Source organism: Mesoplodon bidens (genome assembly GCF_964165515.1).
Source record: "Mesoplodon bidens genome assembly, chromosome: 18".
Taxonomy (NCBI): domain Eukaryota; kingdom Metazoa; phylum Chordata; class Mammalia; order Artiodactyla; family Ziphiidae; genus Mesoplodon; species Mesoplodon bidens.
In genome coordinates, this window is record NC_138175.1 from 996,483 (window position 1) to 1,012,121 (window position 15,639).

Consider the following 15,639-nt stretch of genomic DNA (forward strand, 5'->3'; position numbering starts at 1 on the left):
GAGGACACGTGCTCTCCCCAGCGGGTCCCTGGGGGGACGCCCGAGACTTGTAGCCAGCTCAGCTCTCAGGGGAGCCGCTTAATAGTTTGCTTTAAAGCATTATCACTTTTTATTTAAATAAGGAGAATAATCTTATTAACTGGAAACATCAACGTCGCTTGCCATAAACAGAAGGAACACAGTAAATAAACACACAAACACTGCACAGAGCCAGAGCCGCAGAGAGGCGGCCCATGGAGAGACAGCAGACCCCGCTTCCGGGTCCTCACACGCCCGAGGCCCCTGCACGGCAGGCCAGGCGCTCACCCGAGGTCCCAGGACCGAGACCGGGTCCACCGAAACTGCCCCCACCCACGTGGGCCGGGCTGTCAACCAGCCAGGAGGGACCAGAGCCCAGGCCCCGACACAGCCCAGAGCAGCACAGAGGGCCTGAGTCCACAGCCCACATCCCTCAGGAATACACACGCTATGTGCGTGAGCAAACACACAGAGAGACGTGCAGACACAGCCAGCCACACACCCACCCAGGCTACAGAGCACACCCACATCCAATGCACAGTTACACAGGTGTACACGCACAACCACCTGCGTGCAGACGCCTGTGCCCCCAGAGACACCAACACAGAGAACGTGCAGACACACCTACCCGTGACCCCCATACCTGCACACGTACGCACCTGAACATCGCAGGCGAGAATGCTCAGACACGTCCCATACCTGCGTGTGCAGACACAGCACATGCTCACAAGTACACACATGCAGACTTGTACACGTGATCAGCACATATGCAGAGATGCAGACGTGCACATACAGAGACACACATACTTAGCATGTAAATATAAGCACACACACTCAGACATAAGTACAAAGATGTGACACACACTCACACACACACTCAGACATAAGTACAAAGATATGATCACACACTCACACACACACACACTCTTACCAGGCCTGTCCTGTCACATACGCAGCACACAACACACACATGCTTAGCCTTGCAGAGGCCCTTGTCTCTGTGTCATTGTGCCCACCCGGCCCCCATGCCCACCTCAGGGCTGGCAGCCATGCCCTCAGCCCATGACCACCCACAGAGCCTGGCACACGACCGCCCCTGGTGGGTTGTGCGGTGTGTCCTAGGAGGCCCTGGGGCACAGACAGCTTCAGACCCGGCTATGTCTGGGTTGGGCTGTCCTCAGGCCCCTCAACCATCCACGCCCAGCCATGAAGCCACCACCTGGACCTCTGCCCCCAGGTCCTCACTGCCCGATTTCCTCATGGACGACACCCCGTCCACCCAGCCCCCGGGAGTGGCCTTCAGGCTGGTGGCTTCTCCACCAGCTTCTCCACAGCTCCCTGACCCAGGCGGCCCACAGTGGCAGGAGGAGACGGCCGTCCTGCAGCGCAGACAGCACAGCGCCGGGCTCCCCGCGAGGCCTGGGGGTTTGTTTCTGTTTTTCTCAAGTTCCTTCTACCCCTGAGTTCCGCAGGCGGCCTCACCTCCCTCACACAGAACAGCAACTCCCCCGGGGGCTTTCTCGACACACCTCAGAGCGCGGGACACAGGGCTGAATGCCGCATACGTGTCAGCTGGTCCTCGTTTCCGCAGACACGTGAGCCAGGCGTGCCCGGGCGGCCCACCGGGTCTCAGCGCACTCTGACCCTCGGGCTGGGCCTCGGGCCTGGGCCGGGGCTGGGCTCCTGCGGTCGGGGGTGGGGGCCGCCTCGGGCAGGCTGCTGGCATCGGTGGGAGGGCTGAGTTAGGAGCTGCGGGGAGGAGGCTCGCGGGGGACACCTGGGCCCGGGTCTCTCCCGCCTGGCGCACAGCATCACCAGGCAGCGAGCAGCCTGGCACCTGCGGGCCTGGGATTCCACCCCTGCGCACCACCCTCACTGCTGGGGTGGAACACTGCTGTGTCTCAGGGCTGCAAGTCATCCTCGGCTGCAGCCGGGCCCAGAGGCTGGGGGCCCTGGTTTCTATATATGTAACATTCCCAGCTACAGGAGGATCAAAAGCCGTCAGGGATCGGAATGTCCTCTGGCAGAGACACGGGACTTCCAAACCCAGGGGAAGGTCTGGGTGGTGACCCGGCCCAGCTGGGGGCTGGCTGCGCTAACTGGCTTCAGGGTTCTGAGGTTAGCATGGGAGGTGGGGAACAGCCCGGTGGGCTCCAGCGGGCACCTGGCAGTCCCATCACCATCCGGGGAGGGCACACACAGGCGGGCCCACGCTGGCTCCCCGAAGCCTGGGCGGGGGCACAGTGGGGCGTGCACAGCCGCACGCCCGCCTGCCCGCTGCCCTGGCCCCCTCCTGGGCCACAGACGCTGACTCTGAGTGGGGACAGCCCCCTAGTCGGAGCACTGCTGTGATAGAGCTCAGATACGAGAGCTGCGAGGAAGGGGACGAGGCCGTGGGGCCTGGTCGGGGGCTCGCCCCACCTCAGAGGCCAAGGGGATCCAGAGTGAGGAGGGGTGGGGATCTAAGCAGAGGCTGCAGGGCTAGGAGGCGCCCTGCTGCGGCTCCGGAGGAAATCCACTCCCTTGACCCTCCCCCGCCCAGGTGCACTGTGGACCAGGCGGGGGAGGCGGCCAGGTGCAGCCCCTCCCTGGAGGACGCCGCCCCAGTTCCACATGTGGGGCGGCACCGCTCTGGGGGGCACGAGGGCTGGAGGGCAGAACTTCCCACTGGGTGTGCCCGGGCCCTGGCATAGCCGGACGGCGGGGGGGCAGAGGCACGGAGGACGGGTGCGGGAGGGAGTTTCTGCTTTTGATGTTGTTACGCTTTGTGCTGTTTGAAAATTTCAGCATGTGCGTTAACACGGAAAAGTCAAATTAATTAAACCAGAAAGAGGGGGTTCAAGCGGGCTCTGCACAGAGATGGGGGTCTGGGCACCTTAGGGCCCCGACCCAGCCCGGAGCCCTCCGTTCACGGGGGTGTCAGGTGAGACCCTACATGCTGGCTCAGGCTCCCCTCTCCCCCCGCCGCCACCACCGTGCAGCTGACTGGTCAGGAGTCCCCAAGGGAGGAGGCTCAGGGATTGCCAGCAAGTGTGTGGACACGGGAACCGCATCTGCTACACTGCACCCTTCCTGTTTCACACCTGTGACCCTGGGGGACACATCTGTCCTTCTGAAAGTCCCCAGAGAGAAACCACGCCTAGTCAGGCTGAGCCTAGGGAACATTCAGATGGTGAGTCAACAGTAATCTCCAGGGGATGCCCCTCGGAGAGGCTTCCTCAGGAGGCCTGGGGTCAAAGGGCGCACACCGCCTCGGCTGGCCGGCCTTCCTTCTGGGGTTGGGGTGCCCTGGGCCCCCAAACACTGGCCAGCATGGTCCAGCTCACAGAGCCAGCACCAGGACCTGGCAGGGGGAGATCTCCATCTGTCCCAGGATGGCTGCTGGGGCCTGGGAAGGGCTGCCAGGCTCCGATGGAGGCCGCGTGGCTCGCAGTCAGCACCAGGCAGTCAGCACCGGGCTGTCAGCGCCGGGCGGTCAGCGCCGGGCGGTCAGCGCCGGGCGGTCAGCACTGCACGGTCAGCACCAGGCACTCAGCACGGGGCAGTCAGCACCAGGCGGTCAGCACCGGGCTGTGTGACGTTCGCTGACAGTCTTAGTCTTGCCTTTGCCACGGTCTGGCAGGGTGTGTGACAGGCAGGGACTCCCCATTTGTTGCCCCCGAGCCCCCATCCTCACTGGGTTTGGTTTGTCTCACTCCCTGGTGTGTCCTTAGCTCCTAAGACAAGCCAGGACCACAGAGTGTATGGCAAAGCAAAGGCGGCACGGGGTGGGGGCAGCGTCCAGTGGGCTCCCTCCTCCAGGCTGGCCTCCGGGCTCCTCCCCTCCTGCGCCTGCGGCCACTGGATGAGCTCCTGCGAGGGACACCGGGTCTCCTGTTGGTTGGTGGGCTTCTGTATTTGAGCGTGAGACATCCCAGGAACATTTAGACAGTGCCCGAGGGCCCTGCCCAGGGCTGCCAGGCCACCCTCCCTGTGGGCCTCGCAGGCAATCCCGAGACTGGGAGCGCCTCCCACAAGGGGGGTAGGTCTGGGGGCCCCGCCCGCTGTTCCTTCAACAGATCCCTGTCCCTGCAGAGGCCCCCGTCCTGGGGCGCCGCCCATTTATACCCCCTGTCCAGCATGGCAACAGGGAAGCCGTGGCCCAGCCGCCCCACCCCAGGGCAGGGTAGTCACTGGGCTGGACCAGGGGAGGGCAGGCGAGGGCCTCCCGCTGGGGCCTGCCTCCCCCACGAACTGTAGGATGGGGACAATGGTGCCCAGCACAGGGACCCTCTAGATTTGAAGGAGATGCTCGTGTGAAAATGCTCAGGGTCTCTTAAGTGCTGTGTGAGGGCCGCCCTGTCCTGTCTGTGAAACAGGCCTGGAGCCCCAAGCTCAGCCTGAGGCTGGTGGACACTCGGGGGTGAGGCCAGGGGCTCTGGTCCCCCTAGGGCCACCCGTGGTCCTCAGACCCACACCCCACGACATGGGCCCCAGGTGGCCCTGGCAGCTCTCCCCACCCCTGCCCCTCCACTGCTACCCTCTGGTGGCCGGTCGGGCCACGCGGTGTTGCCTGGAGGTCATGCCTGTGGAGCAGCCCCCTGCATACTCTGAAGGTCCGGAGGGCAGCACAGGTGCGGCCCCCCTTTCCCAGCCCTGGAAACCGAGGCGCGGGCCACACTCACCCAGGCCACATGGCTCAGAGCTGCAGGTTCCTGGATGGCAGTGGGCAGGGCAGACAGCAGGGCAGCCAGGCAGAATTGCAGAACAGGAAGGCTTCCTGGAGGAGGAGACAAGCTAGCTGAATCTTGAAGGGCAGGTGGCCAGGGAGGAAGGTTCTAGGCAGAGGACAGCAGAGATGTGGGAGAGAGAAAGCTGCAGAGGCCGGCAGGGGCCTCACCGGCCTCAGCGGGTCTGGACCGAACCGTAAGGACAGCAGAGGGGCTACTGACTCAAGCCCGGTTTGTCAGGGGTAGGGGGGATGTGCACAAACATTCAGTGCATAGCAGACAGCATGCGAGCTGTATCTCAACAAGGCGGTCACAACCGTAGCACAGGGGGCAGCCGAGACCTCCACCCCTAGGTGAACGGACCCACAGATTACAGCGCGTCCACGCGTGGAGCGTGACACAGAATGAACGGGGACTGTGGACACACAACAACATGGCTGAATGCCGTGAAGGACAGACGGACACTCAGCCTTAGTCCCTGGGTGCAGGGTCCTGGGATGGGTAACCCGGGCGGTGGGATGGTCGGGAGGGGCTGTGGGTTGGTGAGGGCGCAAGGGAAGTTTCTGGGGGAGACGTGTCATGTCTCATCTACGTAATGGTCGTGTCACGTGTGAACAAGTGAAAACTCAGAGAACTGGACTTCTGTCCCTGGAGGTTTGAGGGTCACGGGCTGATTTTCTCCAGGAAAATCTGAAGGACCGGGCTCAGAAGGCAGCAGCCAGGTCAGGGTGCGCTTTGCAGTCTGGTGGACGAGGAAGACAAAGCCTAGAGGCCTGCGCCTGCCCGGGGCCCCGGGAGGCCGAGGGGCCAGCCAGGGGGAAAAAGGGCCCACACGAGGCAGAGTGGCTCTGGACTTGGGCCCCGCCCCAGGGCTGCTTGCAGGTCCAGTCAGAGCCCAAGTCCTCCCCCGCCCCCCGCCCCCCGCAGCCCCTCGCAAGGCTGGCCTCCCCCCACCCCACAAACCCAGTCACCCGCTCCCTCCGTCCCCACCAGCCAGGCCCCCAGGGACGCCCACGCCGGCCTGATTACACCTGCATTTTCCCAAACACAGTCACATTCACAGACCTGGAGGTCACACCTCTGGAGGCCACCATCCCACCCACTGCAGGTGGGTCTAATTAGTGCCCCATTTCACAGATGGGCTCATGGGTGCCAAATGGCCTGCAGAGGCCACCCAGCTGGCAGGTGAGCTTCAGACCAGGGGGTGCAGAGAACAGTGCAGGGACCCCCCTCGCAGGGACGTGTGCCTCATCCAGGTGGGGCACGAGGGGGCTGTGTGCCCTGAGGTCACTCTGGGACACTGCCCTGCCCTCCACGCAGGAGGGCGTCACACCGGCCCTGAAATGCGAGGCCCAGGAGACCCCTAACACGTCCTTCTCATGGGAGGGAGATGTCACAGGAAAAGGGCAAAGCAGCATGACAGAGGGGAGGGGTGAGCAGCCCCTGATGGGGGACAGAACTTGCTGAGACCCCCGGGGAGCCTCGGAGGCCGGCCTGCACTGGCACCTCCATCACAGAGCCGGGCTCTCTGAGGCGCCGCATGGACCAGCCCGGGCCGGGTGTCAGGGATCTGGGGGTGGGGGCCAGCAATGGGGGTGCTTCTCTCCGGGAGCCAAGAGCTGGGCTGCTGCCCACACCTCCCGAGGGAAGCCCTGCAGCCAGGCCAGAGCGGGGCACCCCTGTCCTCCCCGCTTGCTCTGGGGACTTTCTGTTTGTTTCTTTTCCTTTCGTCCCGGAAAGTTGCCATCAGATTCCACGTTTTATCTCAGATAGATCTTCCGGAGCACTTCGTCTCCCCAGGACACCTGAGGACGGGGGTGCTGGACGCGCCTGTGGCCTCTCTATGAAGATGAGGGTGGGTGGGGGGAGGGCGGCACTGTCTCCGCTGGGGGCCCGGAGGGGACAAACCTCCACCCGCTGCTTGCAGGGCCCGGCTGGTGGGACTGTCCAGGCCCAGGAGTGACTTATCCGAGTCACACCGCGAGCTAGTGATCAAGGCGGGGCCAGGGGCTGGCTCTCTGGGGTCACCACAGGAGGGTCGGCTCAGGAAAAATAAGGCTGGAATGGAATTCGGCCTCCAGGCCCTTTAAATGGAAACAGCTGGACTGAATCCGAGTCAACGGGGCACCGACCAACTGTGGAAGCCAGATTTCAATCAGTGATAACTACTGCGAAAGGGCAAGAATCCCACGTGGCAGTTACTGCATTTGTGCCGAGAAGGGGGCTGGGGGGTGAGCCGGGCTCAGCCACTGGGGGAGCAGGAATCTACAAAAGCGGGCAGGGGCCCCCAGGAACTGGCCTTGGGAGGTGGCGAAGGGCAGGGTGTTTGGGGTGCAAGAAGGAGGTACTGCTCCCCAGCCCCACCTCTCCACATAGAAGAAATTCTTGTTTGCTTTGTTCTCCAGACATTAACGCAGAGCAAACGCCACTGCTCAGCAGGAATCCTGACCTCTGACTCCACAGACCCCGAAGTTCCCTCCAACTCCTCGGTGCGCGTCTGCTGCTGTGGCCTGACCCCCATTCGCTGGCGAGCCCCCCAACGTCACAGGCAGTATTTGTCTTGCTCACAACTGTACTCTAAACCAGGCACAAAGTATACAGCCCAGAAACATTAGTGGACAGGTTGCTAACAGCTTTGGTTACCACTTTATCACGTGGAAGAGTATCTGTGGGAAAATTTGTGCTATTTTTTATCCACCAAGTGTCCAAAAGTGAGGGAAGGGGTGGGGGATGGAGCCAGCGTTTTCTTTTCTTTTCTTATAAATTTATTTATTTGTTTTTATTTTTGGCTGCATCGGGTCTTCGTTGCTGCGCGCAGGCTTTCTCTAGTTGCGGTGAGCAGGGGCTACTCTTCGTTGTGGTGCGCAGGCTTCTCATTGTGGTGGCTTCTCTTGTTGCGGAGCATGGGCTCTAGGCGGGCGGTCTTCAGTCGTTGTGGCACGTGGGCTCAGTAGTTGTGGCTCGCGGGCTCTAGAGCGCAGGCTCAGTAGTTGTGGTGCACGGGCTTAGTTGCCCCGCAGCATGTGGGATCTTCCCGGACCGGGGCTCAAACCCGTGTCCCCGGCATTGGCAGGCGGATTCTCAACCACTGCGCCACCAGGGAACCCCAGACCCAGCGCTTGCCTCTTTAATGAGTGCCGTGCTGCGTGAGAGAGCTGGGTGGGTGCTGGCTGAGCAGCAGCAGCTCACGACTCACTGCCCTGCTTAGAACACGCGAGAAGGGTCAGCCCATGGAGATAGCAGCCCATCAATCCCGTGGGACTTTAGTAAACTGTATGCCGACAAGGATAGAACCATCTGAAAAACAGGTCAGGTTGGACTCCCCGCCTCATATTCTACAAATCAGAAAGCACTGGAAGGGAGCAGATAGAGGGCATTAGAGAAAAATACAGACGCACAGCCAACACACCCCAGGGGAGTATCAAAGACCAGTGACAAACTAGGAAAACACATTTCTAATCATGCTTACAGCACAAAAGGCCTTAATAAGTCATTTTTTAAAAAGAAGCAATCCAACAGAAAAACAGGCAAAGGGCATGGACAAAGAGATGACCCCAAAAAAAAAAAAAAAGCTGAATGAGAAAAAGGCAACTAAAACTATGGCAAGATTCTTGTACCAATCTGACTGGCAAACTCCAAAAGTTAGTTAAAATCAAACTGCATGTGCCCTGTGAACGAGGAGCCCCACTTTGGGAAGCTGACCCCACAGACACACGGCACACACACACACAAGATCGTGTCTCTGCCACAGGGTTCACTGCCCCATGTCCATCCACCTGGACGAGAAGGATTTAAAAACTGAGGTATTCTCTGCAGCTGTTGAGAAATGAGGATGCCCTCTGTATACTGATGAGAAGTCAGCAGGACGGTCCAGAGGGGGGGTGGACACACCTGTAATTAGTTACTGCAGATGATGGCACCTGGCTGGATGCCCAAAGTGGCTGGAAGGCCACCAATAGGACGTCCAGACACACCCTGCCAGGACTCGGATTTCTTTGTACCACGTGAGGGTGTCACTGTGCTCACTGCTTACAACAAGTATGTCTTTTAATTAGGTGACAGCCATGGTTTTAGTTGGTAAAGACGTGCCTGTCCTCTTCTGTTCTTGAGACCAACAGGGAAGCTGGCTCTGTGCCCGTCCCCCCGCGCAGCATTTCGTGACGGGAAAGCGGAGCCATGGTTCCCTTCTCGCTCATCCTCGAGAAGGGGCTGCAGGCTCTTTGGGTCCTGGTGGGGGCGGGGTTGGCCCTTTCCCACCTCCCCTGCACAGCAGAGTCCACACCCAGGGGGCCGGAGGGGGGGTGTTGGGTGGCCCGCCTCTGTCATCTGACCCCAAATACAGCTCAGTCCCAGGCCCCTGGCTGCAAGCCCAGAATTTTCCAGTTTGGGGCCTTTCTGGGCCAACCTGAGTGGGTAAGGCATCCTCCAAGGCTGGCAGACAGGCAGAGCCAGGAGAGTTTCCTGGTAGGTGGGGTCTCAGACAGTTTGGGGGGTGCCTGGGGCTTCTCTCTTCCCCCTGGAGCTACAGAGGGTGTGCGGGCCTCTCAGGGACCCCAGACCCAGGGAGCACCATTCATGCTCCCAGACTTCTGTCTTTATGGTGGGCTATTCATGCTGGGAGTCGTCAGACAGAACGAAAAAGACTCATCTTACTTAGCCCTTTCAGCGGGATCTCAGGGCCCATCACGCCCCTGCTGAGCCGTGTACAGAAACACTTGTTATAAACGTTCCTTAAAGACTTTTGACGGGCACAATTATATTGTCCTGTGTTTCGAGCGTGGTCAACGTTGAGCATAAACATTGAAGCCCCTGCTTCTCCTCCTTGGCCGGCCCGGGAAATGTAGGCTCTTGCCCTCTGAGGGCACCTTGTGGCTGTAACGGGGCTGGTCCTGGCCCCGGAACCGCCCCCTCACCAGCCTGTCTCAGGGCCTTGAGCAGACGCCCTGCCCTGCGAGCTCCTCTGCCTGGTCCAGAGTTCACTTCCACCCTTCCCTTAGGGCTCCCCAGACCTCACCCTGGGCTGGGAGCTGCCCCTGAGCCACACTCACCCTCCGCAGGCGTAGAAGCTCACGCACACGCACACGCACACACATGTGCACAAATACATGTGCACGCAAACAAACGTAGGCGGGTTGGGCCGGGTGGTCAGGCCCCGCGGCCTCGAGGTCGACTTGGCTGCTGTAGGAGACCGAGGGGGTGGTGCAGGCTGGCTAGAGGGTTCTGCCCGGTCAGCGGGGCCTCTGGGCAAAACGTCCCAGAGCTGCTACCCCCATGCCCACTGCCACCACTGCTTCGGGGTAACCACCGGAGTTCAGTACCAGCGTGGCTCCTACTAGCGGCCACGGGAGGGAGACTCCAGGAGGACCCTGCCTGGCAGGGGTCCATGGCCCGGAGCACCAGCTCCCCCTCCTCGGCAGGGCTTCCCTTTTTAATTTTGGTTTTTGTGTTTGCCTCTTTTGTTTTGAGCGGGTAATACATTCACAGCGTTCCAAACAATCAAGATGATTTTAAACGGTACCTGCAGGGGTTTTCTGTCGCCGCCGAAAAACTACCACAAACGCTGAGGCTGCCGGAACCTGGTTCTGTGGGTCCGAGTCCGGGGGCACTGGCCATCTCTCCCGCCCTGGGTCTCACAGGCCAAACCAAGGCGGCCCTGACCCGGAGGCCCTGGGGAAGAGCAGCGGGTTCGGGCCCCGCTCCGCGGCTGGGCGTGAGTCGACTCCTGATTACCAGCTGGAGGAAACGCTCGGTTAACGCTGCACGACTCCATCCGGCCCACCTGGGGCTCCTGCGCCAGGTTCTGGGAATCAGGGGTGACAGCTCTAGGGGCCGTTCTGTCCCCACAGACACGCCGGGAGATCGCGCCCCCGTCCCTGGTGCCACACCACCCTCACTCCCCGCCTGGTACGGGAACTTCATCCGTACAAGCGCTCTGTGCGTGTTCTCGTGTTTCTTCAGCCAGGCGCGCGTGCGTGTGTGCGCGCATGCGCGCGCGTGCGCCCTCACGCACCCTGCTGTCTGTCAGGACGGTGGGTGCTGGGTGTTTGCGGCATACGGAGGGGCCTGGAGCCCCGAGTCGGGCCCCGTCTCACCGGCGCCCGAGCGCGGCTGAGAGCGTTTTCTAAGTGTGCCCTTACCTGCCCGGTCAGCTCCCAGCGCTACTCGGAGGGTCAAAAGTGACTGTGGGACCCGCCGGAAGGCTGCCCCCGAGCGGCAACATCCAAGGGGTGTTTTCCCGTAGCTCCCGCGCATTTGCCAGGCAGGCTGAACTTGAACGTCTCCCCCTTCACACGGGGCGCCGCCGCCCTGCCCCCACGACCTGAAGACGAAGGGTCTCCAGGCAGCGTCCACATTTCCTTGGCCTCGATCGAGGCCCCTCGGGGTGGGGTGAGGTTTCCGGGAAGCCCGCGAGGTGCGGGCAGGACTCAGGAATCCGCCAGGAGGGCGGAAGCCGCCGCCAGCCGGCCCGGAGCTGCCCATGGCCTGTCTCCCAGTCTGCAGCCAGCTCCACGGGCGAAGAAGGCCCCAGGCGGAGCAGCGGCAGGACCCCGGGGCCTGCCCAGCACGCACGCCCCCAGTCCTCATCGCCCCCTGTCCCCCGCCGCTGCTGGACCCTCCGGACATCGCCCGCTCACTACCCACCGCCAGCAGGGCCCTGGCCCTGCTCTGCAGGAGTCCAAGGCTGGGGAAGGGGCCGGCCTCCGAGCGGCCCAATCAGAGCCGAGTCTGGGGGTTCTGGGGTCTCACTTCATCCACAAGTCCCAGAAGACAGGGGGTTGGGGGGCGAACATGCAGAAACCTGACCTCAGAGGCAGGGTCCATGCGGGAGCCCCTGCTTTGGCTGCCAGTTCATTGGGTGGGGTGGGGGGGGTAAAGGCCTGAGTCACTTGTCCTGGGAAAGGGATGGTTCCAGTTCCCAAAACTGATGTCACCTGTGAGATTTGGTGGCTTTCATGTGGTTCACTGTACCTTTTACCATTTAATAAAACTCAGTTTATTAATGATATAAACTTTCAATCCCAGTTTCTTACATTCAGTCTACGAAGTTTAATATTCTGTTTATTCATCACTTTTAAAGTCTTTGATTCACGTTTGATTCCATTTATAAACCTAGACAAGCTCCTATAAACATGTTTAATTGCATTAACACATTCACTCCATTTGACTTTCTTTTTAGCAGTAGAGGGTGGTGGCCAGGGACTGTCGGGGAGGGGAAACGGGGAGGTGTTGGTCAAATGGCAGAAATTTCCAGTCGTAAGCTCTGGGATCTGATGTACAGCATGGTGACTGCAGCTCACAATACTGTGTGTATGGCTGAAAGCTGCTCAGAGAGTAATCTTACGTCTCATCACCACACACAAAGAGGAGGTGCTTGTGGGAGGTGACGCTGGTGGTAACTAGCCTTGTTGGGGGAATTGTCGCTCAATGTGTAAGTGTATCAAATCATCACACCGCACGTCTTGAACTCACACACATTACCTGCCAGTTGCGTCTCAGTAAAGCTGGGGAAGAAGCTGCAGATTTGCTGTCAGCGCAGAACGGGGTCCTGTGAGCGCCTGGTTTGGGGCGCCCCTAGTGGAAGCCAGCGTCCTGACACCTCGCGCCCTGTGCAGCGTTGAGTGTAGGGGTGGACGGAGCTCCTGAGACACCCCAGGCCCTGGACTCCAAGAGGTGGCCGCCCCCCAGGGCCGGCAGGGCTGGGAGGGAGAGTCCGTCATAACTGGTCCACATCACAGCTCCGTATGCCTGGTATGAGAAACTAGTGTATCAAAACAAAGTGCGGTTATGGAGTCTTTCTGTTTAAACAATAAACTATTTTAGAAAATTTGAAAAATAAGACAAAACACGTATGTCCCTCGACGCCTCTGACGCACCAAAGCCCAGGCAGCCCCTGGGTCCCCCAACCTCCCCACCTCCTTGGAGCTGCTGCACAAAACCACAAGCAACAGGAGTTCACTCTTTCCCGGTCCTGGAGCCGGAAGTCCAAAACCAAGGTGTCGGGTCACGCTCCCTGCGCAGCCTGCTGTGGGGGGGGGGGGCGGGGATGGCACTTTCCTCCTCTTATGGTGACACCAATCCCTGAACTCAGGGCCCATCCCATGACCTCATTTGACCTTGATCACACCTGCAAAGATCCTATTTCCCAAGAAGGCCCCATCCGCGGGACGGGGATTGGGACTTGAACGTGTCCCCTAAGGATGGGGGGGACGGTTGCTGGCCTTCCCCCGGAAGAGCCCAGGGCCCCCAGGACCACATGAGCTTTCTCCTCCATCTGCCCTCCCTCCTGCCTCTGTGCGGACTGAACACATTACTCCAGCACAAGCTCGAAACTCAGTGCTGTCTAAAGGCCGAGATGGACAACCCGGCCTCCACCTCCCCTGGACATTAAGACTGACCCCGTCCCTGACCCTCAACCTGCTTCTTCCTGGCCTGCCCTTGGCCACCCAGCCAGGGCCTTCAGTGCTGGCCTGCACCTGGACCTGACAGTAAGAGGGGAGGCCGGCTCTGAGGACCCCACCCTCCCCACTGTCACCCATGGGAAGCTCACCCCTCATGGAACCAAGGCCAAACCTCTTTTCTGCAGGACAGGACACTGTGGCGATGTCACCTCCAAGCTCTGGGGCCACCAGTACAGCCGCGTCAGCCTGGAGGCATGTAAGGGGGAAGAGCCTTTATTCTATTATGAGTTAATCACTCTGAGGGACATTGCCAGACTTCCCTGGTGGCACACTGGATAAGAATCCGCCTGCCAATGCAGGGGACACGGGTTCGAGCCCTGGTCCGGGAAGATCCCACATGCCACAGAGCAACAAAGCCCGTGCGCTACAACTACTGAGCCTGCGCTCTAGAGCCCACGAGCCATAACTACTGAGCCCACGTGCCACAACTACTGAAGCCCGCGTGCCTAGAGCCTGTGCTCCGCAACAAGCCACCAGAATGAGAATCCTGCGCACCACAACAAAGAGTAGCCCCGGCTCGCCGCAACTAGAGAAAGCCCGTGCACAGCAACGAAGACCCAACGCAGCCAAAAAATATACATACAAATAAATTTATTTTAAAAAAAATAAAAGAGGGACATTGTCTATAGCTTAAATTATACATGATGGCCCATCCCAGGGAACCCTGCCCCCCAGGTAATGAGCATTAAGTTAAAATACCTTTGTTTAGCTCTCAGGAAACCTCCTGACCAGCCCACCTGTGAGGAAAGAAATTCACATCCCTCCTGAGCCTGGCCAAAACCAAGGCTTTCCCCACTTCCCCCCTTTTACTATAAAAAAAGCCTGAATTCTAAGTCAGGGAAGATGGTCTTTTGGGACACGAGTCCACCATCTTCTCAGGCTGCTGGCTTCTGAATAAACCCCCTATTCCTTGCCCCTCACCTCACCTCTTGATTTATTGGCCTGTCAAGCAGCGAGCTTGGAATCAGTAACAGGAGCCATGGGGATCGGGGGTCGGGGGGGAATGGATGCTTGAACATCAGTGCCACTCCCTGTGGGCCACGCTTGCTGTCTTATTTCATCCTCGAAGCCCTGCAGGGTCAGCCCACTCATTCCACAGACAGACACGGGTGGGGGACGGTGACAGGAGATGCCCACGTTTGCACATAGAGTGAGGAAGCAGGTGAGAACCTGGAGCCTCCAAGTCCAGAGCTCGTAGCCACACCCACCGTTTCTCCCAGAATGAAGAGTGGGGTCCTGAGGGGCCCATAGTTGAAAAACCCACCGACTGGGGCGGGTGGCGGTCATGATACCACAGGTCTGCCCCACCCCGCCAGGGCTGACAGCTGGTGGCTCACGCCCCAGCCACAAGAGGCAGGACCGCCACGTCCCTGGTTTGTGGCTGACTGCCAGGGTGGGATGGGAGTTGGGCTCCTCTCTGGGACCACCTGAGCCTGCATGTGGCCGGCTGCCCTCTCTCGGGGTCCCAGGCTTCCAGGAGCCTCCACGGAGCATCAGGCCTCATGAGGGCCCCTGGAAGTTAAATCCCTGGAGAGAGGCTGCCGAGGGCGCCACAGCGCGGCGTCTCCTCTGATTTTCCTGGGCGAGAATTCAGATATAGATTCCTGTCTGGCTCTGCTGGTCCAGCTGAAGTGTCAGAATGACCAGACTGCAATGTCCGGGGATAGAGCCTGGGAGGGGGTTGGCCAGCACCCAGGGCTGGGCCGTGGCTGGCAGGGAGTGACTTCTGTTCCTTAAGACGTAACTTGCAATTCTCTGGCTCGGTTCGACCTGGCATTGGGCTCTGCCCAGTTTCCGAAGCCAAATCCCTGGGTCCCACCTCAGCCACAGGGCAAGGAGCTGAGGCTGCGCTGACAGCAGCGACACATACAGGACCCCGACAGCAGCGACACATACAGGACCCCGACAGCAGCGACACATACAGGACCCCGACAGCAGCGCAACCGCCTGGACGGGCAGCCCCACCCTCGGCTCTGAGCCACCTGTCTCCCTGTGGACACAATGTAGCTCTGTCTACACCTCCTGACAGGAGGGAAAGCTGGGCCCCAGGGGGGCGCCCCTCACCTTGTCATCCAGCTTCCTGGCATGGAGGGTGAGCTCCGCATGGCCGTTATTCCCAGAGATGTCCCCGGCTATCGCCTGGGCGGAGGGAGAGTGCCAAGGCTCCAGGCTGGGCAGGAGGGGCCTAACCCCACCCTTCCATGCCGGGCTGCAGCCCAGCCTTGGGGGAGGTGTCTGGACGCCCCGGCCTTGGCGAGGAAGGGGCGGAGTCTGCAGGGGCGGGGCCTCACTGTGATGGGGGACTTGCCAGGCGTTCCTGCTGACCTTCAGCAACAGGGCTGGGGTCACCTTCTTCTGGGCCACAATCTGAAGTCACAGGCTCAGGGAGGGGTCCGCACCTGCTCCCCTGAGGACCCTAACCCCACCCTGGGCCTCCCTGTCTCCTCCCCAAC